This window comes from Gouania willdenowi, chromosome 17 (assembly GCF_900634775.1).
Source record: "Gouania willdenowi chromosome 17, fGouWil2.1, whole genome shotgun sequence".
NCBI lineage: Eukaryota > Metazoa > Chordata > Actinopteri > Blenniiformes > Gobiesocidae > Gouania > Gouania willdenowi.
The window spans coordinates 15,848,659-15,874,204 of NC_041060.1; the positions used below are offsets into that span (position 1 = coordinate 15,848,659).

General features: G+C 37.3%; 2 protein-coding genes across 4 annotated transcripts in view; one reads left to right on the forward strand and one right to left on the reverse strand.

The window, feature by feature from the left end:
* The window catches only part of acss2l (acyl-CoA synthetase short chain family member 2 like), a 30,530-nt gene extending 28,384 nt beyond the window's left edge, over positions 1-2,146 (reverse strand). The window contains exon 1 of one of the 2 annotated variants that reach the window (XM_028473398.1): positions 2,099-2,146. The gene's annotated coding sequence lies outside the window, so the exon portion shown is untranslated. The other variant, XM_028473399.1, reaches the window with a different exon arrangement.
* ankrd12 (ankyrin repeat domain 12) overlaps positions 2,077-25,546 on the forward strand; it is a 42,781-nt gene continuing 19,311 nt past the window's right edge. Inside the window, exon 1 of one of the 2 annotated variants that reach the window (XM_028473396.1) lies at positions 2,077-2,383. The gene's annotated coding sequence lies outside the window, so the exon portion shown is untranslated. The remainder of the gene's footprint in view (positions 2,384-25,546) is intronic. The other variant, XM_028473397.1, reaches the window with a different exon arrangement.

Genomic DNA, 25,546 nt, shown 5'->3' on the forward strand with positions numbered 1-25,546 from the left:
TTATGACTAGCATTTTCTGACAATTTAATATTTACTATTTATTACATGACTAAAAAGTGTGTGGTGCGCTGTAAATATGCACTTTCCTAAATCTTTAATTTGATGGTATATTTTTTAAAGAATTTTTATTTATTAAATAGGTTATATTTAAAAGATCACAGGGATTTGAACTGAATGAAACCTGCAGATGTGCTACATCTAGTTCCTGATTATTCTAATTTCCGACAGATTTACTTTGAAAATAAAATAAGTTATTGCTCCGTAAACGTGTGTGTCTACCCACAGTCATAAACTAAATGGATATCTTCAGTTGAGTTTATGAATTGAACATCTGATGGGGTAACTAATTATTATCCCCCCTCTGAGTTAGCCCTGCTATGGATTTGCAAACTGTCCATGCTGGGATAGGATCAGGACCTCGATGACGTATTACAGCAGGGATGTCAAACTTATTTTAGTTCTGGGGCCAAACACAGAACAGTTTGATCTGAAGTGGGCCACAGATAAAAGAGCAATTTCAACATTTATGTGCCCTAGTTTACACTTCCAGGTATAAATTACATATAAAGTATATAAGAGACTGACATAATCCAAGCATTTAAGTGACCTTAAACACAAATCCATGTACATTTCCTTGATATTATGAACAATTGCTATTTAATGTATTAGAATAATTTGCAGGATTTTTGAGGAAAAAAACTTTTTTTTCTCATCAATTTCAGATTTTTAAAAATGACTGCCATCATGTGATATAAGCATGGGAATTTGTATCCATGTGTATTTGGAGGTACTGAAATATCTACAACTGAATTATTTTGTAATTCACAATAATTCATGTTTTTTCTGTCATTTTTTACTTTCTTTTGTGAGCCGGATTAGATGCTATAAAGGGTCGGATTTGGCCCCCAGGCCTTGTGTTTGACACACACGTGTTTTACAGAGGATCTAGCAGATAACTTACAGTCTGTTATTCATATGTGTTTACAAGCTTGTTCCTGAACTGGATCCCAGGGGTCTACCGGTGCATACCTGTACACACCAGTTTGCCACAGTGCAAACAGTCAACCACACTCTTCACTCCTATGGCCAATTTAGAGACTCCAATTAACCTAGAAGAGTACACAGAGAAAGGCCAGACAACCAGGGGGAGAACATGCATACACCTGGGGACCATGCTGAGAGACAGAAGTACTAACCACTACACTACCATGCTGCCCACAGTCCTTTGTGTTTTCATTGTTACCCTGGTGTCATTGTGTAGCATTGCAGAAAAGCGTTGATAGAAAGGTATGTTTAACAATCCAAGCAAGGGATACTTTCATAACATACAGGAATGTAGCTCTGCAAGACAAGAGTTTGGAAACCCTCAATGCATCTATATATATAATTTTATTTTATATAAATCACAAAAAAAAATATCACTTAAATTGATTAATGTTGTGTCCAATTTACACTAAACAGAATGCCATTCTAATAATTGTATTAAACACTGACCCATTAAATACATTTCCCATAATAATAGTCTTGCTCTATTGTTTGACAGCCCAGTGCCACTACTGCTCCTGTCATCTCCATCACGCCCCAAATGCGTGTTCGTGTCTCGCCGGTGCCCCTCCCCCTCCCCCTCCCCCGTCCATCCTGCCACTTTTCAACCCTGCTCCGCAACACAGTGCAATATTATGCACCGTGACGCATGCGCAGTACAACCATGTCACTGCGCAACGAATTCAAAGATGGCCCATACAAAGTATTGACGGGCGAAAAAAAAACAACATATTCACACGAAAGATGTATTACTATCAAGGGAGCCGCACTTTACATGCCGCTCTTACAAAACCCAAATGATCCATAAATCTCCTGTTGCAACCTTCGAGAAAGTTCCCACTGACCGCAACACAGCAGCGGAAGGGATGACGTCAAGCGGCCATTCCTGTTCTGTTCTCGCGCTCCATTCCTCCTATGCGTTTAAACGCCGTCTGCGGACACTGTGTCGCTTCCAGCTCTCGGTAGTTGACGTCACTAAAACTACCCTAAAACCCAAAAGCGCGTATGCGGCCACGGCCTTAAATTAGGAGGCATTAAATCGTTTGACACGTACTCAGTCTATACAGAAGACAGAGGGAGACCTCGGCAGCACAGCTCGTGGCGTCACGTGTCGTGCTTCGGCCAATGAGAGCTCGGCTCGCCTGTTCAGCTCGGCTTTTCTCGGACAGCGGAGGCGAAGCGACGAACGGCGGAGATGTTTTCAAAAGCAGCGATGAACGTCACACCGCCGTAGGCTACGGTTAACGTCCATTATTTAGGAAATAGCTGATCATATTGCGCAACATTCACACATAGCGAGACCTGAATGAGTCGGTGGGACTGTGTGACCCAGTTGAGGGTGAGTACAAAACGAGTTTTTATAGTTTGATGGCTTTAAACCCTGACGGCTGGAAATCCTACTTAACTACGTTAGCCGTGTGGCTAGGTTGTGCAGTGAGCAGGCTAGCGGGGAAGCTAACGTTGACGTAAACAGCGTACGAAATACAAAGCTAATGTGTTTGCGTGTGCTCGGTATAGTTGTGTACCACGTGTGTAATACACACTGAACAGCCTACATTTATGTGCAGATATTTCATAAAATATCCACCATTAATAACTGGTTGCTTGCTCGGGGAGATGTTTGAGCGAGGCTTAAGTGAAATGTCGGAGCTGTGTCAGTCAAACCAGCCCGGGCTAGGAACGGTCCAGCTAGAGCTGGAACGGGCGCACGGGAGGGGGATCGTTATGGGAAGGGGCTGCAGTGGGCTTTTGTCTGTCTGTGCGTATGTGTCGAAATAAATATAATAAAATCGTAAACCTAAAATGTATATATGGTATTTAAATAGAATACACTAATATTGCATATGGTCCGTTTAACTACATGTGTCGTCATAATTTTCTATAAAGATGGGGATTGAAGGTTTAAGCGCTCAACAACACGGTGCGCTGGAAGCGTGCGCGACGTGAATGTTGCCTCGAAGTGGGTGGTGTAGTCTGCACTGATCTCACAAGCAACACTTTTTTATTCACAAATCAGCGTGTTTCAGGGATCACAATGTGTGACTAACACATTGGATGGATTAGATAAACGATTTGCTTGTACGTACAAGAAACTAGCATAGCTTGATTAACCAGGAGCGCGCTCCTCCCTCCCAGCTTCTGTGACATGATGGGGGTGTGTTGGCTGATACAAAAGCTGCTTCTTTTTTAGATGACTGTGCGTGTGCGCCACTGCCGACATGAATACCCAAACCTCAACCGTAATGTACGATTTCTAAGATCAGCTACACTGAGACGATCAGTGTCAAATAACGTCTACTATGTCACTAATTCATTGGCCACTTTTTAAGACATGCGTTATGAATATGCTATATGTGTATTTCGTCAATGTGTAAAAAGGTGCAGCAGCCACACATTCATTTTGTGTATTAAATATAATTCTGTTTTTTTTTTAAATTTTTTTTTTTAAAGTTACCATGTAAAGCACATATAAATGCCTTGTGTAAGAAAGGTGCTTTACTGATACATTTTCTTTGCCAAAGATCTATACTCATATTTTTGTACTACAGGAAGGCAAATTATTGTTAGCTTGGATATAACAATAAAATGCACAGGTCTTCTACTTATGTCCCCAGTGTAGGCTACGTTCACACGGCAGGCGATTGCGACCCAAATCTGAATTTTTGCCCATATGCGACCTGTATCTGATCTGTTAAAGACAGTCTAAACTGCAAAATTCCAATTCCAATTCAAGTCATTTTCATATGTGCTGTGATCCTAAATCCGATAGGTATTCAATTTTTTGCAATGCGACTGCAGACTGGACGGCCGAGGCACTTTCTTTTTGACTCCTACGTCATCATAATGCCAAAACATCATAATTCTGAGTCCCAGGGGAGACAGCGTGGAAAAACAACAGTCATTGTGAAGGATGAAGTTATGAAATGCTGACTTCTGTTGGAAAGACAATTTCTCAGCACGACACACTGGACGCCTTCATATTTACTTTCGTTAACACTGTAGGTGCCTGCGGGGTCATGGGTCACCTTAGGACCTCTTTTGCGCATGCGGGTCACTTCAACGTTGCATTTCGTTTATACTCCAAACTGATGGAAGATGCATTTAATATGTAATATGAATGAGCACACACAAAAATTGTGCTAGTGTCACTGGTTGTATGTACATTTTCCCATTTTTGAGGGGTGTAAAGCATGACACACACTGGACAGGTCACCAGTTCATAATAAGGCCAACACAGAAAAAACGGTTCACTCTTGCTTTCAAATTGCAAATTCTTTTAAACCGTCTAATGATCTGTGAGAAAACCTATGCATACTCAAGGAGAACATGTAATCTCTAGACAAAAACACTACAGCTCTTAGGACTTAAAGGCAAACCCTTGCTGTAAAGAAGTGACGCTAGTAACCACCATTCAAATAAGTCCACTGCATTCTAGCATGACCTAGCTAGCTAGTGGATTAACACAATTACAATAACAGAAAATTCTTGTGATTTATGCCCTCAAAAAACACAAAGTGAATTAACAATATTAAAATAAACATGTGTATAGGCTAACCAGTATTTGACCCATTCAAACCAACATCATATCTATATAATAATGCATTGGGTTCTATATAGTGCTCTTCATAGACATTCTAAGGCAAAGTGCTTTACATTGATGTGCATTATTCTTTCACTCCACACACAGTGGTGGTAAGCTACTATTGTAGCCACAATGCACTGGGGCAGACTGACAGAAGCGAGGCTTCCATAGTGCGCCATCGGTCCCTCTGACCACCACCAACACTCACTCACACACCACATTCATACTAGGCAAAGTGGGTAAAGTGTCTTCCCTAAAGACAAAATGACAGATACCACTGGATACCCCCCCCATAATAATACATAGTAAGGGTGTCCTTGATCCAATATTGATGTCAGATATTGGTCAAATATTAGCAAGAAAGTATCAGATTATATCATATCGACCTACATCTATAATCTCTGATATAATATATATAGTTTTCACTGGATTTATTTAGGTTGTTTTTCAGGGTCTTCAAATTAATAATACATTTTTGTTTAAATATTATATAATTAGATAATTTACATTTTAAAGTGTTAATATTTATGTAACCCATTGGTTCATAATAAGTGGGTCAGTTTTTTTCATACCTACTGTTGCTTACTAATGTTCTGTTTAAATAATATCACTTTATCACGACTTTAACATACCACACTACAGATAACAGAATATATTACAGTAATAAGATTGATTTTGCTATTGGCGAACACCTAAGGCTGCAATATATGTTTCATAAATGAAAAAGTTGCATTGAGACACCCCAATACAAAGATAATTATATTAATAAAAATTAGAAGATACTCTGAGATATTTAATTTATATTGACTAAAGAAATGTGGAATAACTAATAAATGAAATATCACAAAATTGGTTTGGAGGTTCTACTTCCTGAGTAGACGCTTTCCTTGGCCCTGACAAAACCGCTCTGAAATTAAATTTATGGCTGTGGTTCCACCGGTGGATACATAGATGGTTCTGGGCAAAGTTCTCTGTTCCTGGAGGAAATATGTCAGCTGAGAAGTGCCTTTAGTTACTGCTTTTTGCACTTATCCTGTCTGAAATCTTAGCACTTTTTTATTTTTATCTCTTAACTTGAGAACTTTGCTTAAAAAATACTGCGATTGCCATCTTTACTGAATCAATTGTTTTTCTTTTTTAAGATTTTTGTTTAGACATCATTGAGAAAAACTCCGCCCCCATTATTTTTATTTCCTTTATATTTGCATTATGCATCTTTTTTATTTTTTAGATTATAATGATAGGGAGAATAAGTCTTGTTCATCAGTGACCTTGTTCTCAAGAGTATTTCTGACATTTTGTTAAGTCAAAGATTATTCTTTGTACAGCTTAATGGGCCTCTTTTCATAGGAGCACGAGTCCCATCATTTTATTCTCTTCTATTTTCTGGCTCGTCAAAGAATTTAAGTTGAAAGCATTTTTAGTTCACATTAGGCCTGGGCCAATAACAGATTTTACTGGACGATATATTGTCCCACAAATTATTGCAGATAAACAATATTGTTTTTGAATTTTTTTAGACCAAATTAACCACTAAAATAATAACGTCATAAAAATGGAAGTAAACCTTTTCAAATGCAGTTAACTTGTATTTCTCATTAGTATTCTTTACCATTGTAATTGTAATGTCAAGAACTTTTAAATATTTTAAACAAATATCACAAACAAAAACAATAAAATAGACCCTGTCTCTGTTAAGAAAAAAAAACACTTGAAATGCAAAACCACACACAACCAAAGCAATAAATAAAATGGTTTATCAAGTATCTCTCAAAAAACTAAATTGCACTTGCAATAAATATGAAACATTGAGGCACAGAGGTATATAGTTGTACATTCCTGAACAGGTAACACTTCCAATCCAGTTAGAATCTTTTTAAACAAAAATGCTAGCGGTCCCGCCTCCCCCTGTTTCATTATGTTCTGTTTTCATTCAGACTTAAACCATTACAGAATGGACCAAATAGTCTTTAGTTCACCCCGTTCATTCCGCTATGGAACAAACATGTTCAGGTGCTGAGGGTGAACCCTCATGACATCCAGCCTGTTTGGAGGCGAAAGACGAGGAAAACAATACACTTAGACTTAGCTTGGTTGCTGGCCATGCTCGGCATTTCCGCTTCTTCCTTTGATCACACCGCTTATGTCTCCTCCGCTGGCGGACACCACTGGTAAAAGGCTCCGCTGCTTCACAGGCCGCAATCCGAAGCTACGTAGTAGGTCCAGAGTTGCCGCATCTATCGGACTATAACTGTTTGATTTACCTAAATCTAAGATTGTTAACAGTGTCCTTTTCAGACAGACTACAGTATATACTATAAGCCTCTTAGAGGTCAGGCTATTGACCAGGGTGGTAAGACAAATCATAGTCAATTCCTGTTTTTGTGTCGGTGTGGATAAAGTAAAACAGAATTTAGACACTTCAGTGGTGTAATTTCTTATTCCTAAATAAATGAACAGATGCATTCATGGTAAAATTTGTATTTGTGAAGAGCTGAAGAGTGGGGCTGTCACAGAGCCTCTGAATTTGCATTTTGAAAATTTCCCCAAATCCATTTCAGAGTGTACTTATTTCCATGTCATGTCTGCCACAATTTACACAAGTTTGATTCATTTACAAAAAATACATTTCTGTCTTTCTGACCAAATATTTTTTTAAGACAAATTGCATGTAAATTAGGGATGCAACAATACAGTCAGCCCACGGTTCAGCGCGTACCTCGTTTTTTTGGTCACGGTTTGGTTCAGGTCTGATGGCCCGGGCCGTTTAAGTGTTTCCAGTGTTAAGTGTTTTAAGTACATTTTAAAGCACAGCAAGGCTTTAAATTGTTTTATTTTACTTTGAAGCAAAACAAAAATCATACACATGTTCTTATGTATGGTGTATTGTATTATATATAATAAACAAAACCTAATAAAATAACAATAATAACACTTTAAAGGACAAATGCTTAATCCTGGCAGCCCATATACAAACTAGTTAAATAATCATTAAAAATTCAAATAAATTAATAAAAATTCATTACTGTCCATGAATAAACCTGTGATAAACTTAAACTGGCCATTTATTTTGTAATGTGGATCCAGCGTATTTAAAAGATGACGTAAGCACACATCTCCAATCACCGAAAATGGCTGCAATGTAAACAATGTTTACAGACAGTCATTCTTTCATTTTTCTTTTCCTTGTCATTAAACTCAACAATGAAAGTCCACACCGCTGACTTTAAAGAATGTGGTGCTCCCTTGCAGCTGTAGCTGCTGCCCACTGCTAACGGCCATGTTAAAAGTAAATGTCGTTGTTGTGATTGGCTTATTAACTCACGTATCAGTGTTTCCCAATTCCTGCGCACTAACGCACAGGCACAAAGGGACGCAATTTAGAGACAGACAAGTGCGGAATCTACATGCCAAATCGTAAAAATCACGGTTTACAAGTCAGCATTGAACCGTGGATGCCATACTGAACGGTTCAATATATTGTTGCATGCCTAATGTAAATGTGTAATATTTTCCAAAAAAACAAAACATGAATGCAAGGGTATATTTAGTGTAGTATTGCAGTTTCTACTTGATTTTGTTTAAAACAAAAAAATATATATATATTTTTTTAAGAATATCAATACTGTCATTTCCTTTGCAAGAAATGAATTCTGTCTGTTTTTTGCCAGAATACTAGGGGATGTTTCTCATTTTATCTTCCATACCTACTTAAGCTGTTCAGGGCCGCTTGGCATCCATTTTACTTAGATTCTGACAGATTCTAAAGATCAGAAAATGACCTCCTCAGCACTAGAATAGAACATATTTTTGTATCATAATCTTTAACAATCATTTAGGCTCTTTCTGTGAGTTGTAATGCTTTGTGGTTTTGATGGGTGTCGTGATGTTTTAATGCATGCATGTAAGATTGCAGAATGTCACCACCAACAGAAAAGTTGTGAATTTTACTTGTCAGATAATGATTTATATTTCATACTTTAAACAGTAGTTCCTCCTGTTTTGATCACACACACACACACAGAGAGAAGTGATCAGTGAAAGCCCCTTATACTCCTCTTTTGAGTAAATTCCACCTTCATTTGCTGTTCAGTGTTATTTGACTGAAGCTGGTGTACCTCTACTGACTGTTAAACGTATCGTGTTGGAGGCAAACCAAAAAGAGTGTGTGGCAAAAATCTAAAGGATTATATAAAAAGGCATAGTCCCACTCCTAACACACTATCCTAATGTCCAGAAAGCATTTATATATCTCATTCCAAGCAGTAGCTACAGACTACATTGACTCTGTTGTTGGCTTTCTATTTAGGCTGAACAGTGTTTCAAACAAAGTGCCAGGCTATTGCCTTTCTACAGTTGACTTCATTGGCCACATATCAGTGCCTCGGAGAAGCCCAGCAAGTGTACATTTCTGTCCAACTGTGAAAAGCGGGTGGAGCCACCTGATTACACAACATGTGCAAGCCTTTGCGAGCAGCTGAATGCAGACTCAGAGCATTGCTTTTTGTCTAGTTCGTTGAGTGCTGTTTCACTCTGTATTCTGTCTTGATAATCCACTCTGCTTTTAAAGACTGACAATTTGGGAGCCTTTGACCTTCAGGCTGTTTTCAAAGTATAGCATTTTATCAGTGATGGAAAGGCAAACCTGGACTGTTACGAGTATAGAGTATTGTTTCATAATGTTTATTTTTTATGAATAACCCTAACCCTATGCAGTGTAGAGCACTTTCATGTGCACTTGAAATAACTTGTGACTGACTTGTAATGCCTTTGAACTATGACTCATATATTTTTTCTAAAAGTGTATGATTCAACTTTTTTTCGGGAAAAGGGAAATAAGAAAATTGGCACTCAAGTATTGTGATAAAATCAAATCCAGACAAAAGTAAATCGTTCCAGTCCTAAAACTTGCTGTTTTAAATTTTGTTCAAAAAATGAAATTATATGTACAAATATATAGCAATATTACGTCACATGATTCTCAGATCGATTCAAAAGGCAGCCATATCGAATTTGTTTTAAAACGATTTAAAACATTTTTTTTTTACCTTTATTTAACCAGGAAAGTCTTTTCCACTGCCGGAGACATTGTAACTGCACAAAGAAGGATGCTGAAAGTATAGCGAAAATAAACAGGAGTGCATTGCTCCGCTCTTTTAACATGCTCAGGCTGAATAAACAAAACAAACACACACACAAACTTTCCCCCGCTGTCAGAACCAGTAGACTGAGGAAAAAGTAGGGTGCTCAGCCACTTCGCTCCAACCGATCAACATTTTTACCGTTCACTCATAGGGTTTCATCACCTTTGTGCACAAATGTGAGTGAAATAAAGCTGTGTCACGTAAAGCTATTCAGATCGGTGTAATACCGAGTGATCAAGGCAATGTTTTGAGATATGTGACCTTTAATTTATTTGACTTATTGTACTATATAAGCTATTGAGAGCCCTAATTACTTCAATCTGTTAAAGATCGTGTTACTGAAAGCAGGACAATTTAAGAGTTTTTCCTAGAAGAGTTTTGTATTCATTCTTTTGAAAAAAATAAGTAAAATATGCTTTTTATACCCCGCAACCTTGAAAAAAGGAGAAAGTGGGTGAGAAAATGGATGGATGGATATCTTTTCTAATTTAAGGTGATTTTATTATTCTTTTTTTCAGATCATATAATCATTAGCACGCGCTCACGTTAATCAACATGATTGTTTTCGGCAGTGATCGTCAGATTTCACTCATGGATGATTGGAATCAGCAGCATAATACCCTGATTGGAGCACCCCTACTATCAACTACTGATGCAAAGTTTTTTAGTTTTTTTTAACTCGACAAAAAGCAAATGGAAGCATATTTCTGTCACCCAAATATAACATTGGGGTAATGGACGAGCTGTCTTTTTTATTTTAATTCTTAACATTGAGGGAGTTTAGAGTGAACATTTAGAATTAATTTTTGCTGTTTTTTGTCTTGCTACTCCATAATGTAGTGTTTGATCCCAACAAGTCCTGTGTTTCCTTAGGTTAAAATAAAGACAAGTACTAATGTACTTTTGCATCTTTGATTGTAAAGCCTATTAAGCTTTATTACTTGTGAAATAGTGCTTTTAACTATGCTATTATTTTTATTGTTAGCCTGCCTTTTGCCAAGCATCAACTGCAGCCACCCCTATTCAGGATTAGCAGATACAGAAGGCATGACAAAATGAGACGGCAGAATGTTGAAGTTCAAACTTTTAGTTGCTTATTTAACAGTTGATTTAACTTAGTTGACACGGCAGAATGTAAAACTGCAGAGTTTAGAATACTTGTTTAAAGAAGACTATTGACATTTGTGCTGCTGACTCAAATTTAGTGCAGGCAAATATGAATCAATGCTGGATTAACTGACAAACATTAGAATTGGCTTTTTTGCGGTTTAATTACAGCAGTTAATCAATGAAAGAATCTGTAAACTGACAGAAAATTATTCCAGTGTTATTTTATTAGCCCTTAGAAAGGTCTTGTAGCTACGACGTATTCAAATGCCCTTGAAAGCTTGAGTATGGCACGTAGTATGTAGACAAAGATGCTTTGTCACACGTTGCTCACTGATCTCACTAAAGCTGACTTTGCCATTGTAAAGCTGATGATTTGGCACTCCACACAGGCAGCCATATGTCGCGGCTGTGATCGGATCGACAGCTCATCAAACCTAAACGGATGTGACGGTTGTAGATGGAGACATGTCTTGAAGACCTGAATGAGAAGTGACCTAACATTTTCATTTAAAACTTTAGCCAGCTTGTTGAGTGTATTTCCTTTTCCTGAGGTTCCTTAGGAGGCGTCTACACAAGTTGTCAAGGAATATTTTTTGCAGTTTGCTCAAGTCAATATAGTCATATGTTGGGGAGCATTTTTACTGCACAATGGGCTGCAATGAGCCATTGGTCTTAATCTGGTCAATGAATAATAACAGCAGTCCTTCAGTGCTTGGTCTAGTCATGTGAGCTTGTTGCTGTGGTGATAATAAGGCAAGGCAAATTTAATTGTATAGCGCATTTCATACACAAGGCAACTCAATATGCTTTACATGATCAAAAAGTGCAACAGACAGCAGCTTAAAATCAATAAGAACATTAAAGTCGGCAACAAAACATTTAAAATAATCAGTAAAAACATTTAAAATCGTCAACAAACATCAACAACAATAAGAACAAGATGCACAACTAGGTCCTAACATTTGCTTTCATCCCTTGCCCATTCCCTCTCCCCTCTTTGTAAAGTGTGAACCATAATTTGTGGTTAAGGCGTCATTATTCATGTCTTCTTCTTTGGTATCTGATTATTAAACAACTGTCAGAGTAAGGATGCAGTAAACCAGTCTATTGATCCATCTATTTTTTAAACAATTATTTGATTAATCAAATAAGAGAAATGGCACGTTTTTCAGTCTTAATGCTTTTTGATCTGATTCCATAACAAACAGATTTAAGTAACACAAAACTAATTTTGAGGTCTCTTTATTGCACAAAACAAATTAATATACATATACATTGCCTAAATAAACACAACTGCATTGCTAAAGTTAAACAATTAAAAAGTGTAATTTGAAATTTGTCTTAAAAATACATACACAAATATTTAAAAAAAAAAAATAGATTTGATTAGGAATGCACCGAAATGAAAATTCTTGGCCGAAACCGAAAATCAAGGTCGAAAACCAAAACACCAAAATAAAGTATTATTCAAATTATTAGTCCCATTGCATTTATGGCTCTGAATGTGTACTAACCTCACTAAAATTAAAACATTGCAATTGTAAAAATGCATATTAATGCTTCAAAGAATAAATCACTTAAAAACATGAAAATATTTATTTAGCACTGACATTCCAACAATGCAGAGAAAAGTGTTTTGGCTAAAATGTAATAGCTACTGTATCTTTTAACACTGATATCTCAATTTGTCTGCCGCTTATCCAACCACAAAATAATTCAATAACAAATACAGAATTTGGGCATTTTTTTTTTCTTTTTTAACCTCAATTTGGATCTAAATGCACTATTTAATAAACAATGGATGTGTTGATTTAAGCAATGTTGCACATTAGGCATTTTAGTAATACCTATAATGTCATGTGAAATTGGTTTGTTAGATTCTTGTGTGTTTGTTATTTGTTTAGTACAATAAAAAGAGAACACGAGGAGCATAAAAACTGCCAAAGGTACTGATTTTTCCTATGCGATTAATCGATTAAAAATCGGGTAAACTGATTGATTACAAAAACAATCATGTACTGCAGTCGTAATTGGACAAATGTCACTAAAATCTAAAATGTACTGTTTTTCTTTCCCTTTCAAATTGACCTTATAAATGATGAAATGTTGCCTGTAAGTTAGGTTGACATGACAGACTTGCGAACTTATCCAGTTCATTGACACTTTGGCAGAGAACAAGTGAGCGTGTTTTACTGCACGGGTGCCCATTACTTTAATCGAGATTGACAACAAGTAGACTGCAGGGAAATTGATCGTGCCTTCCTCCTACATCAGTTAAAACCATTGGTTGTGGGGATCTCCATTGCTTAAAAACCTGGTATAAAGCTTGAAATTGTTGAATCATTTACTTTTGATTTTGGGATTGTTCTGTGCATATTAACTCTTGAGGACAATCACAGCAATAAAGTTGTACTTTTGATAATATATCTGATGTCTGCAGTCATTTTTAAGTGCATTAAAAAAAAAAAAATCTAATCGAAACTTAAATTTTTCTTTAAAACATTTAGGCAAAATTGCCCAGCCCTAACATAGCGGTGTGTTGTTTACAAACAATGGTGAAGTACATTGGTATTGACATTGGTTTGCAGTGTTTTACGTTAGGTTTACGATTGCTGTTACATATTTGCGCATGTAGATTATCATGATCAGGCTATTTCACAAAGGAGATAATTCAGAAAGTACGCCCCCCTAATTTAGTTTAGATGTGACATCCCAAACTAGGGATAAATGTAGGACCAAGCGACAGCCAACCAGCTACGAGACATGACTCCTTTGTCTGGGGTTCCAGTAATAAGAGCTGAACTGATGCCTGTGGGCTTTGAGCTTCTTGTGCTCTTTTTAACTGTTGACACATGCCATCAGTACAGGTGACCCAGTGACGGGAAAAGGAGAGCTGGATGTGACTTTTTACATAATGCAGAGTAAATGAAAATCAACAGCACTTAATACACCAATATATGACCTACAATCCATTTCTTTTTTTCATTCATTTTTTATTTATTTTATTCAATTGTAGAATACTGTAGATATTATGTTAGAATGTATGTAACCAATTGATTAATAATAAATGGGTCAGTTTTTCTCATACCTACTGTTGCTGACTTTAGTTCTCTGTTTGAGTAACATCACTTGATCAAGCCTTTTTTAACATTCCACTCTACAAAATAAGTAATTATTTTTTTCTTTTTTATACAAAATAAAATGTAAAAGTATGTATGATTCATGCTGATATTGTATCAGATCAATATCAGTTTCGGCCGATACGCAAGACTGTCAACAGAAACAGTCTAGGTAGGGTAACACGAATTAAAGGAGTTAGCGAGTTTGTTTGATGAATCTCATTCTTCCTATTAGCGCTGGGTATCGGCAGGCACCTCGCGATACAATACATCTCAATTTTTTTGCCCACGATATTATCATGATACAGCGATTCTGCGATAATTGATATATTGCAGGAAATTTCATCCACGATACATTACGATATCTGTGTCACTGAAGAAATTCAGAATTTATCGACTGCACTGAATCTATTTCACAGGAATTACAAAACATTGTCAATCAATTTCACATGAATGACAGGTAAGTAAAACAAAGTGTATACTGCACAGTGGCTCTTCTTAACACACACACACAAAAATTGTAAATATTCACTCCTCACCTATTGTCGCATTGTACTTTGTATGTTAGACATGTCCCGATACAACTTTTTCATTTCCGATATGATACCGATATTGCAGCCTTGCGAATCGGCCGATACCGATATTGATCCGATATCAGCATGAATCATACATACTATTTTTTTTTTTTCTCTCTCTGTCTTTTCTTTAATAGAAACATAATAATTACTTATTTTGTAGTGTGGAATGTACGCACACACACAGGCACTAACAACAGACACTGCCTTCGCTTTCAGAGCCGGTAGACTGGGGAAGAAGTCCAGCGCTCAGCTGCTCCGCTGCAACCGATCGGCATTTTCGCCATTTGCTCATAGTTTTACACCTCTGTGCACAAATGTGAGTGAAATAAAGCCGTGTCACGTGAAGCAAACAACTCTTTGGTGTAAATGAGACGATAAAACAATGCAATAGGAGCATCTACAGAAAATTTCATCACGACATTGACGTCATTGATCGGATCGGCAAATTAAAACATTACAGCTGATCACATTGATTGCATAAAATGCTAAATATCGGCCGATCAGATATAGCCGATCAGATCGGTGTAAAGCCTAATAAGGAGAACAAGGTGAAGGTGAAACACTTCAGTAATTCCATTATTTGCTTCTCCTCAGCTCGCCACACTGCTGTATATTTTATTTTCATTATTTATTTGTTTATTTGTGTGGGATAGTGTGTATTAACGTACAGCCAAAGTTGTGTATACACCAGATTTAGCTAAATGCTAATTTCCATCCTTAGTCCCATGGTGCAGGGAGTACGTGTGTTTTCCGTGCTGTTTCATGTCTAAACATCGACACATGCCGTCCACTTTCACTGCTTTCCATCTGGATATGAGTTGTTGTTGATATTTTATGGTGTTTCTCAATTTAGATTGCCTAACCTAATAAACTGCTGTCTGTCGGCTCTCCATCAGAGGTGTGATTTTGATTAGAAACAGTAGAATTTTCTTCTCTGATGCACTCTAGACTTGCATTGTGTGCATAGGCCCAAACAAAGGAGACTTTCTTGGGGAACGTGTGCCTACAGTGGTTTGTATTTAACTGTATGAACATGCCCTTATATTCTATTCAAGGTTTTTTGTGTGGCTTTGTTCCTGATAAATATCAGAAATTTACATTTTGAGGCTCCTCATCTAAATTCTACATGCATTGACTGATATAATCAAAAATCACATGCATGTAAAACTAAAATTATAACACAATAGTGAAGGTATGCCGCCACGTATCTATGTGTCTAATCATAATGAAGATGGCTGAATATTTTTACTGGGTATTGTTGCCTCCTCCTGCCCCTCTCTCTCTTGTCGTCTCAATGATCAGGCCTTTGCGCCTGGCTTTGTCCTGCTCCTCATTAGGAAGTCGGAGGAGGAGGAGAAGGTGGAGGAAGAACTGACTGAGAGTGGAAGTGTAGCTGGGAAAGACCTCCCCCATCATTTAGCCTCGCAGCATAGACGAACGCTATCACGTGACCAGCTGTTTACCATTGCAGCGAGCATAGTGTGTCTCCTTGAGCGCTTTACAGATATGCCCGTCTCCTATTGTAGGCAAAGCCGACTATAAATCTGTCACATGTTTGACATATTTTTCTACTAATGGTTTAAAATGATGCGTAAATAAGACGGGTGAACCAAGTGTTGCCTTCCGAGCTTGTTTTTCCTGCTTTTGTTCCTGTTGGGTGTGCAGCTTCTTGGAGGACGGGGAAAAATCTCACATGATATGTTTTTCACATTGTGTATGCGCACACTTAAAGCTGTAGTGCTGTTTGAAATGCTGCTGCTGGTGCTGCTGGTGGCAGAGGCAGCGTACTTTGCGTTCTGTGTGTCAAGCTTGGAGCTATTCTTAGCGCCCCCCGTCCCTCCCTGTCCCATCCTGCAGTCAGTGGATCATGTTACCGTTCTGTGTGTGTGTGTGCTCTTCATCCATCCCAGCCATACTACTACACACTCACACACACCAACCCAAAACCTATAGTTCAGTCCCCACTGCTGCCTACAAATGCAACTTTCCCTGCAAGGATCATACATGCATTAGCAGCTGCTTTGCTTTGCCGTGTCAACGTTTCTTCAGTTCTTCAGGGAAATGGTTTGTTATTGTTGTTCGAAAGGAACCAGCAGAGTTTGAGTACAAGAACATTGAGTTATAAATAAATTGAGACATCTGCTCCTAGCAATGTGACAAGCGTACAAGCTTGAGATAAAAAATTATAACCTGAAAAACAAAATTAGAGAAGCACCGAAATGAAAATTCTTGGCCGAAACCAAAAACCCAAAATGAGAAAACCAAGGCCCAAACACCAAAATAAATTATAATGCACATTATCAGAGGTCAAAGTAATGGATTACAAGTACTCACGTTACTGTAATTGAGTTGCTTTTATGGGTACTTTTTGAGTATATTTCAAAATCAGTAATTTTACTTGTACTTAAGTACGTTTTAAAAGAAGTAAAGTAATTAATTTAATTTTTTTTACTTGCACTCTAATGCAGATATATGATGTCAAGATAACAAAGGATTTTGCAGGAGAGGAATGAAGCTTAATGGCTTATGAAATATCCTCCCCTCAAAAACACAATTTACAAAATGTTCTTAAAAAGAGACAGCAAAGAAGATTTAAAAACAAAAGAAAAAGACACAGCAGAATAAAGCTGTCGTGTTGTAGTGGAAACAAGAGAGTGAGTTAATTCCACAGTGTTCATTATATGTTATTGATAGAAAAAAGGTACTGAATTAGGTTCGCCTTGAATGTTTTTTATGTACAATGATTTATTAAGGATTTGTCAAGAGAGAGTTACATATTTGGGGACTGAAATTTTATAAAGCATTTATGAGCAGTGTTGGACGGTAACGCATTATTTGTAACACGTTACAAACAACGCGTTACCGCTGCAACGTTAATTTTGACAGTAACTTGTACTCTAACGCAATTTTTTTTTAAAGAAATAAACTCAGTTACCATTACAATATGGTGCGTTTGTCCATCACTTTACTAGCTGAAGTATACTTCCTGTTTACAGTGGCGCTACATGTTTTTGCTGAATGCCGTGCCAACCTCTGTAAAACAGAAGAAGAAGAAGCATGGTCAGCGTGTCTCCGTTTACTATAATGTGCGCTAATCATGTCTAGTCAATGCGAGCCTCTCAAAGTGGAAATACGTGTGTTATTTTACCAATATTCTTCCAAATGATTCATGTATCGGTGAAGCTCTAAGCTAACGTTGCGTTGGTGGACGAAGCTTATGCACCGAAACAACAGCGGCTAAATTTTAACGGGACTGTGACTGTCACCATACCATGTCAGAAAAATTCTGTGATTTTTTTTTTTTTGTATATACAACAGTGGAATGTGCACTTTGAATAGGCACAGCTTACTTTACATATGTTAAGGTTGGAAAATTGCTCAGTTTTAATTTTGGAGCAGCTGTTTTGTGCTTTATATACACACATCATTTATGGGTGTTTTATAGCAGTTTTAGCAAAGCAGAGTTGGTCAAAATGTATTCCAAATGTTAATTCAGATTGCTTTCATTTATTTTAGAAAGTTTTGTGTGTTTATGTTGTATGTTTTTGCTAGTTTTTGTACTTAAGCTGTACAAAACTAAGGGCTAAACACAACCATTTTAATGATGCTGAAGCCACTTGAATTTTTTTTTTAAATCTTTGATTCTGAATAATATTCAGGTTGTTTTGTGTTATTTATTTCAGAATTCCTTTTAACATTTTCAGTTTCTGCTGGTCTCAGGTAAATAAACGGGCATTGAAAAAATACTTAGTGTTTCAGTCAGATTGGTGTTTGTAAAGACTAATACTGAGCAGAGTTTAGTACTGTAAATGCAAATGATTTGAAACTGTAGGGTTGGATACAAAACAATTTCATTTAGCAGAGGCTTTTATCCAATGCATTGTTAATACAGGAGCAGTTGGGGTAGGAGGGATTCAAACCACTGACCCTCTGATTACAAGCCAGCTTCCATACCACTATTGATCAACAGTGGATTATTTTCTGATACAGCACTGATATGAAGCTGCACGTACACAAATGACCCAAAAATGAAATATATTTTTTAATTCTAAGTAACTAGTAACGGTAACTAGTTACTTGTTTTCAGTAACTAGCACAGCACTGTTTATGAGTAGATGTACGACAATATGGTAAATTAAAATTAATCTGACTTCTCATTGAATAACAGTTTCTGCTTTAAACCGAAAATAATTTAGGAAGGTATTTGGGATGTCTTGTTTGTGATGAATGAATTTGAACATAAACAAACATGTTTGGAACGTGTTAATGGAAAAGATTGACAGGATTTTGTATTTCCTGAATAAGGGTGCAGATGGTGTTTGGATGGTTGAGTTAGAATTAATCATTCTTAAAAATCTCTTCTGTCCTAAATTTATCTGATGAAGCTGTGTTGGATGAGAAGTGGCACAGACAATATTATAGTAAATCAAATATGGATAAATTAGGCTATTTCTACACCCAATCGTTACTGAGTAAATAATTATTTTGAGTTTTAAAATGATCAATGGACATTGTGAAACTGCAAAAAACAAAGTGATCAGACAACAATCAAATGCATCACAACATAGCCGACCAACCTGATTAAACGTAATGCACGGCACCTGAGAATTTTTTTATTTTGAATTGAATTCACTGGTGTTATTTTTATTTTTATTTTTTAAATTTACATTTCGACAAATTTTTTATTTTTTACGCATGCCTTTGTGGAAAAAAAATTAAGTTCTAATTGTGCAAGATTTGGTCTCTTCGAGAGTTGTCACGATACCAAAATGATACCAGACAAAGTATCACAGTTCCGGGTAATATCACGATACTGAAGCCTTTTTTTAAAAGATTATTATTATTTTTATGAACTGCAATGTATTTATACAAGTTAGAAATCAATTATTTATCGTGTTGTTTGGTGCATGATAAGAGTACATGAACAAAAGCATATAAGCAATAAAAAACAAATAAATGAAGTTAGAATTCATATGGTTGAAATTAAAAAATAGTCATTCAAGTTTCCATTGCACATCAATTTATGTTTAATTAATATAAATAATCAACTTAGGATAACAAATCTACTGTCTTTAAGAAAAATATATATTTGACAATAATCACAAAATAATAAACCATAGAGGATAAAATACAATAAACAGGAACTGATTCCCTGTGAAAACTATATTTGTATGCATTTTCTGGGTGATGTCACTGGTGTTTTATAAGGTTGGATGTGATCCCTCCTTTGGCTCCTATAGCTTGGTGACAGCGCCTGCACAGTGGATCTCCTATTGTTTTATCGTTTCTGCCTCATTTAAAACCAAAATATGATGCCACTGACGATGACGTCTTCTGCCATGATGTGTGTGTTGTCTCGTATTTGTGACTGTAAGCCGTGCACACGTCCAGGCAAGACAGAACTTTAGATTGTTGTTTGTTTTGAAGTGAATTTCTATCGAAGCGGAGCTGTCTTCATGGGTTTCGTTCTTTCCGGTGTAGTGAAAAATAATCCTTCGCGTGAAAGCCTTCTACACTACACCGGCAAAAGCACAAACAGCCAATAAGCTAACAGACAGGTGGACTCAGCGTGCAGAAACAGCCTATCATATCTCTGGACGTCACCAGTAACAGGCAAACAGCCAATCATTCAGCAGCTGTGGAGTGCGGTTGCAGTAGTTGCATTGTTGTTATGTTTTCAAGTGAGTAGCATGCAGCGAGCTTAGACTGTGCAATGAGAATCCAGGAGGAGAGTAGCCGCTATGTAGTGGAAACTGGCACCGGTAGTATCGTAATCCATGGTAGTACCGTTGTGTAGAATTTCTAGTATAGTAGGAACCGTTATAATTTGGTACCGTGGGTATCGTGCAACTATAGTCTCTCTTCCTTTTTAAGATTAACTAGTAACTTTGACTAGGAGTACTATTTAATTGAGCTACTTTTTACTTGTACTTGAGTATTTTATGTATGACTTACTTGTACTTGTACTTGAGTACACTTTCATTCAAGTAACAGTAATGCTACTTGAGTAGGATATATCAGTACTCTTTACACATCTGCAAATTATTATTCCTATTGCATTTATGACTCTGAATATGTTCTAGCCTCACTAAAATTAAAACATTGCAAATGTATACATTTATATTTATGCTTCAAGGAATAAATCAATTAAAAATGTGAAAATATTTATTTAGCACTGACATTACAACAATGCACAATCTAAAATAAAATGTTTAAGCGTGTGCTCCATGTGCTTTGATCATTTCTTGTGCACACTTTTTAATCCCAAGTAATGATCTGCATAACGCGGACCAAGTACAGTCGTGATGAAGTCCAGACGTGCGCTGACAGACTCTGAAACCAGATGCTATTGATGCGCAGCGTTAGGCTGCCGTGTTATCCGTGTTGACGGTGGGCTACACGTAAATCACACATACGTGCTTCGTCAACTCTGCTCAGAAGACACTTTAGGGCTCAGATGTATTGAAATACAGTTGCTGTGAGAGTCTGCGGACAACTTGGCCCGTTTCCAGACAACCGCGAGCTGTTTGCTCGCGTCATCACAACATTCTGTTTTGGTCTGCTTTTTTCAGTGAGAAAAATGTTTCGGCCGAAAACAAAAAATGTACTTTTGGGCCATTTTCAGAAATGTAGTCTGCAGGGCTAGCTTATATCACTAGCCTGAACTTCTAGTGTACTCAAGCTAGACTTGAAAGCTTCTTGATGTCGCTGGCAGAGTGAAACACAGTGAATGTGAATGTCACACTGGCAAGTGTCCAAATACCTCAGTGATTGAAGCCACACCCTCTGTGCTTTGTCCCTGGTCTAGGTTGTAGCCCTGTAACTGCCACAGTTGTATTTATGTTTTGGTCTGGCCATAGCCGGTCCGTACTGCTTTAATACCCCTGACATTCACAGTGGGTTCTCCCTTTCAGCTGCCCGGATCACAATGTTGCTCCACACTAACTATCTGCTGACTAATGGCAGACTTCTGGCAGGCCTCTGTGTACGGTCTGTTGGAAAAGTGACACCTGTCCTACATTGTGCTGGGACTTAGGATCAGCTAATGTTGGACAGCTAGTCAAAGAACTTTAAAATGATACGTTTTACTTTGTTTCTAACAGCAGAAATCACCAAATGTTTTTTTTATCCAATTTTTGTGACACATTGTTTTTTTTCTTTTTTCCAGCAAAAGCAAAGACATTTTGCTTCTGTTGGTCAAATCTTTGTTGTAAATGATTTGAACAGAAATCCCCTCTCTATCACATTCACGTCCCACCTGTGGGTGATGTGTTTAAAATGCTAGAGCATGTCACTGTTTGACTTGCAGTCTGCTTTGAAGCTTTTCTCTTCATTGACATAACTCAAAGTCTCTCTCTCAGGCATACTCAATGACTGATCATCCAACAGTGATGCTGTGCATCTCAAATATCTATCTATCTATAAAGCAAGGAATCTTTGTCCGTCTGTGGGTCTGTCTGTCTGTGTGTGTGTGACTCAAATATCTCTGCGAATCAGGCTAAGATTGACCTGAGACTAGGGCTGGGCGATATGGGAAAAAAAAATCACGATTTATTTTCTCATATCGTCCGATCTCGATTATTATCACGATTTTTTTTTATTTGTTTTCAAACTGCCAGTTTTAAAGCATCTGTACTGAAAACTAAAGACACTAGAGATTACTTCAACATTTTATTAACATACGAAGTAAATAAAGCAAATTAAATAAGATGAGCATAGAAAAACATTTTACTCAACAGTATAACAAAGGAAGAAAAATATAAAATAACAGAAACTAGTTTACAGTCCAGACTGTTTTTGCAGGTATGCAAGATCCAAAATAAACAAATCGCCCCCTTGGGGATAATGAAAAAATGTAATGGTTAGATAATGTAACCAAATAAAAATGAGCAGCATTGAATACTCCAATCAAATGCTTTGTTTTTTTTAAAAAAAAACAACATTTCTCATGGTCAATATTTGAAACAGTAAACCAAACATTATATTAACATACAAAGCAAAAAAAATAAATAAATAAATAGAACAATATATATAAAAAAAAATAAAGCAATTGCGTGAGTAATCATTTTTCTCTTGGAATGTTGCTCATATCTCGCAATGGCCGCAAAAGATGACACTATTGATTGCTGCTTTGGTTTGGTGGCTGCATCACTAGTCGTGGCTGAACTGCTAATGCTACATGTGCTAGCAGGAGTGGCAGGCTGTGCAGACTCCGCTCGCATTTTCATGCTTTCTGTATAATCACTTGGGTGATACTTCTTCAAATGATTTAAAAAATTTTGTTGTGACCGCCGACATATGTTGCACATCGGCTTAATTTGTTCCACGTCACTTCGGAGATACCCAAACCACCGCCACACAACCAACGTTGAGTAACTTTTCTTCTCAATAATAGCCTCGTATTCGGAGGAATACTCCAAGTCATGGCTGAACACTGTTTCGCTGCTCTCAGCACCGCGTTTATCTCCACATTCGCTCATTCTGTTTACATCTCCGGCAACTTACAAGCGGAAGTAGATCAGGAAAAAGTGGACTCTGATTGGCTGTTGTCATGCACATGGCCACTGCCTTCTTCTGTAGGGAGTATTATGGCGGTTTGCATCCGAAGCACTGCATTACTGCCATCTACTGGATGTGTCTTGCAACCACACATTTCCACCATGTGTGATCGAGTCAATATGCTCACAGCTGATCACCGTAATTGACATGAAATTTCTCACGATCATTAATCGTGATCATATAATTGCCCAGGCCTACCTGAAACTTTCAACATAGCTGCTGCTTGGTTCAAATATGTGCAACGTTGGATTTGTTTGGACTGCAATGCTGTTAATAACGTTAATTAAATATTTCATAAAATTGTTTTGAATGCAGCTTTGCAGAACAGCTCATTGTTGACAGGTGGTCATGATAACTCAGGATAAGTTAGAACAGCTCAATGTGGACAGGTAGTCATGGTATTCAGGGATACTTCTGTCTCTCCCATGCCCAGTTTAACAACCTGCTGACACGCATCGGCGCTCGCATCTCCTACCAGGACACCAACTACAGGTGCTCTATTCCAGCAGAAGAGCGCCTGTCCATCTGTCTCCGTTTAGTGTTTCACTTCATTATTCTGAATTTGTCACAGTTGTGAAAGGCGATATACTCCAAAAGTTTGACAATCCCAACTCTAGCGTCGGCCGCGTTGAAGGCGCCGGACGCACGCCAAAAGCTTGAAATTTCAAAACGCGCAGCGTCCGCCGCGCATAAACTGCACAGGAGTACACCTGACACTTTTGACGCTTTCGCCGCGTTTGGTGTGAAAGTGCCATTAGGTGAGTAATAATAATTGTAATAAATTGTGTGTGTAATTCAGAATTAAATTTGCATTATGAATTGTGTGTTTACAAGGTCAGTTGAAAGAGGATTTAACTTTTATTCTGAATGAAAGAGGAATAAAGCTCCCATGTAATCCATTCATGAAAGAGCTACTTAACCTCCCACTTTTCTATAGCAAGACATACTTCCTACGGGCACTGCACAAGTATGCTCAATAAAAGGTTAGACTCACAAGTATTCAATTACAAGCAGGACTTTATCTGACTGATTTATAAAATTACAACCAAAAACAAACTCCTCACATCAATGCATTGTTTACATAATCCTTGGCGAATATAGAGAATGAAACATTTTTGTACTTTTTTACTGCTGTAGCTAAAAAGATCCAAATAAATTATTGAATTCCTCCAGTAATCAAAAAAATAAATAAGTTGAGGTTGTTTCTTCTCAGTAATAAACAAATTTCAGAGCCATTAGTGCAATTGTCAACATTTAGCCACAAAACTGAGTTTTAACTTTATGAATGGTTGTGAATGTCTACTGTCATGCAGTGTTAGTTTATGTATGTCCTGCAGGAGTGGCATACAGGTAGACAATCTAAATCACGTGTTAAACTGATGATCCAGGTGCCAAATTTGGCCCTTTAGAGCATCCAATCAGTTTTCCAGCTTATAATCTGTGGCACACTAGAGATTAAACGGTTCCGTATTTGGCCCCTGAACTAAAATGAGACATGCCTGATCTAAATCATATTTCTGTTTACACAGATTTATAAAAAAACTACATTCATATAAATTGCAAGTAATCATTAGTATACTAATTTCTTCTTAATCACGTGATTTTTGCTTTCCTGAATAAAAGTAGTAAATAAAACTCAAACTAACAGACATATTCCTTATCTTAATTTTGTAGTAATATTATAATAATAATAATAATGCATCAGTTTTATATAGCGCTTTATTATAGACACTCAAAGTCGCTTTACAGAATTAAGGCATTATTCTTTCACTCCACACTTAGTGGTGGTAAACTACTATTGTAGCCACAGCTGCCCTGGGGCAGACTGACGGAAGCGAGGCTGCCATAGTGCGCCATCGGCCCCTCCGACCACCACCGACACTCACTCACACACTACATTCATACTTCCTCCTAGTAGGAACCTGTCTGACTGTTCTTTTGAGTAATTTGTATGTACGTGTGAGGCAATAACAGTTGGCTCTCTCCTTCATGTCTCTTTCATTAGTTAGACAACGTAGAACTGCATAATAGACCCGTTTTTAAATTGAAATATAGAAGGTTTACACACACACACACACACACACACACACACACACACACACACACACACACACACACGTGTGTTTTTGTTGCAGGGACATCTATTTGGGTGCTCCAGTAACAAAAAAGACCAAATCTGGAGATTTACACAATTCTCACCATCTGTAGTTTAAGAGCTTATTTTATTCAAGTAGAGCAGTCAGACTCAGAAGCCTTGGAGCAAAAAAACAAACAAAAATACAGACCTTTTAGATTTAATCACAGACTGCCTTAGACTGGCTGACTGCCGCTATGACCCAGACTACACAGAACTCATAGTTGCTTCTTTCGTGCAAAACCATAGCATGTTGATTAAAAGTTCAATACTTC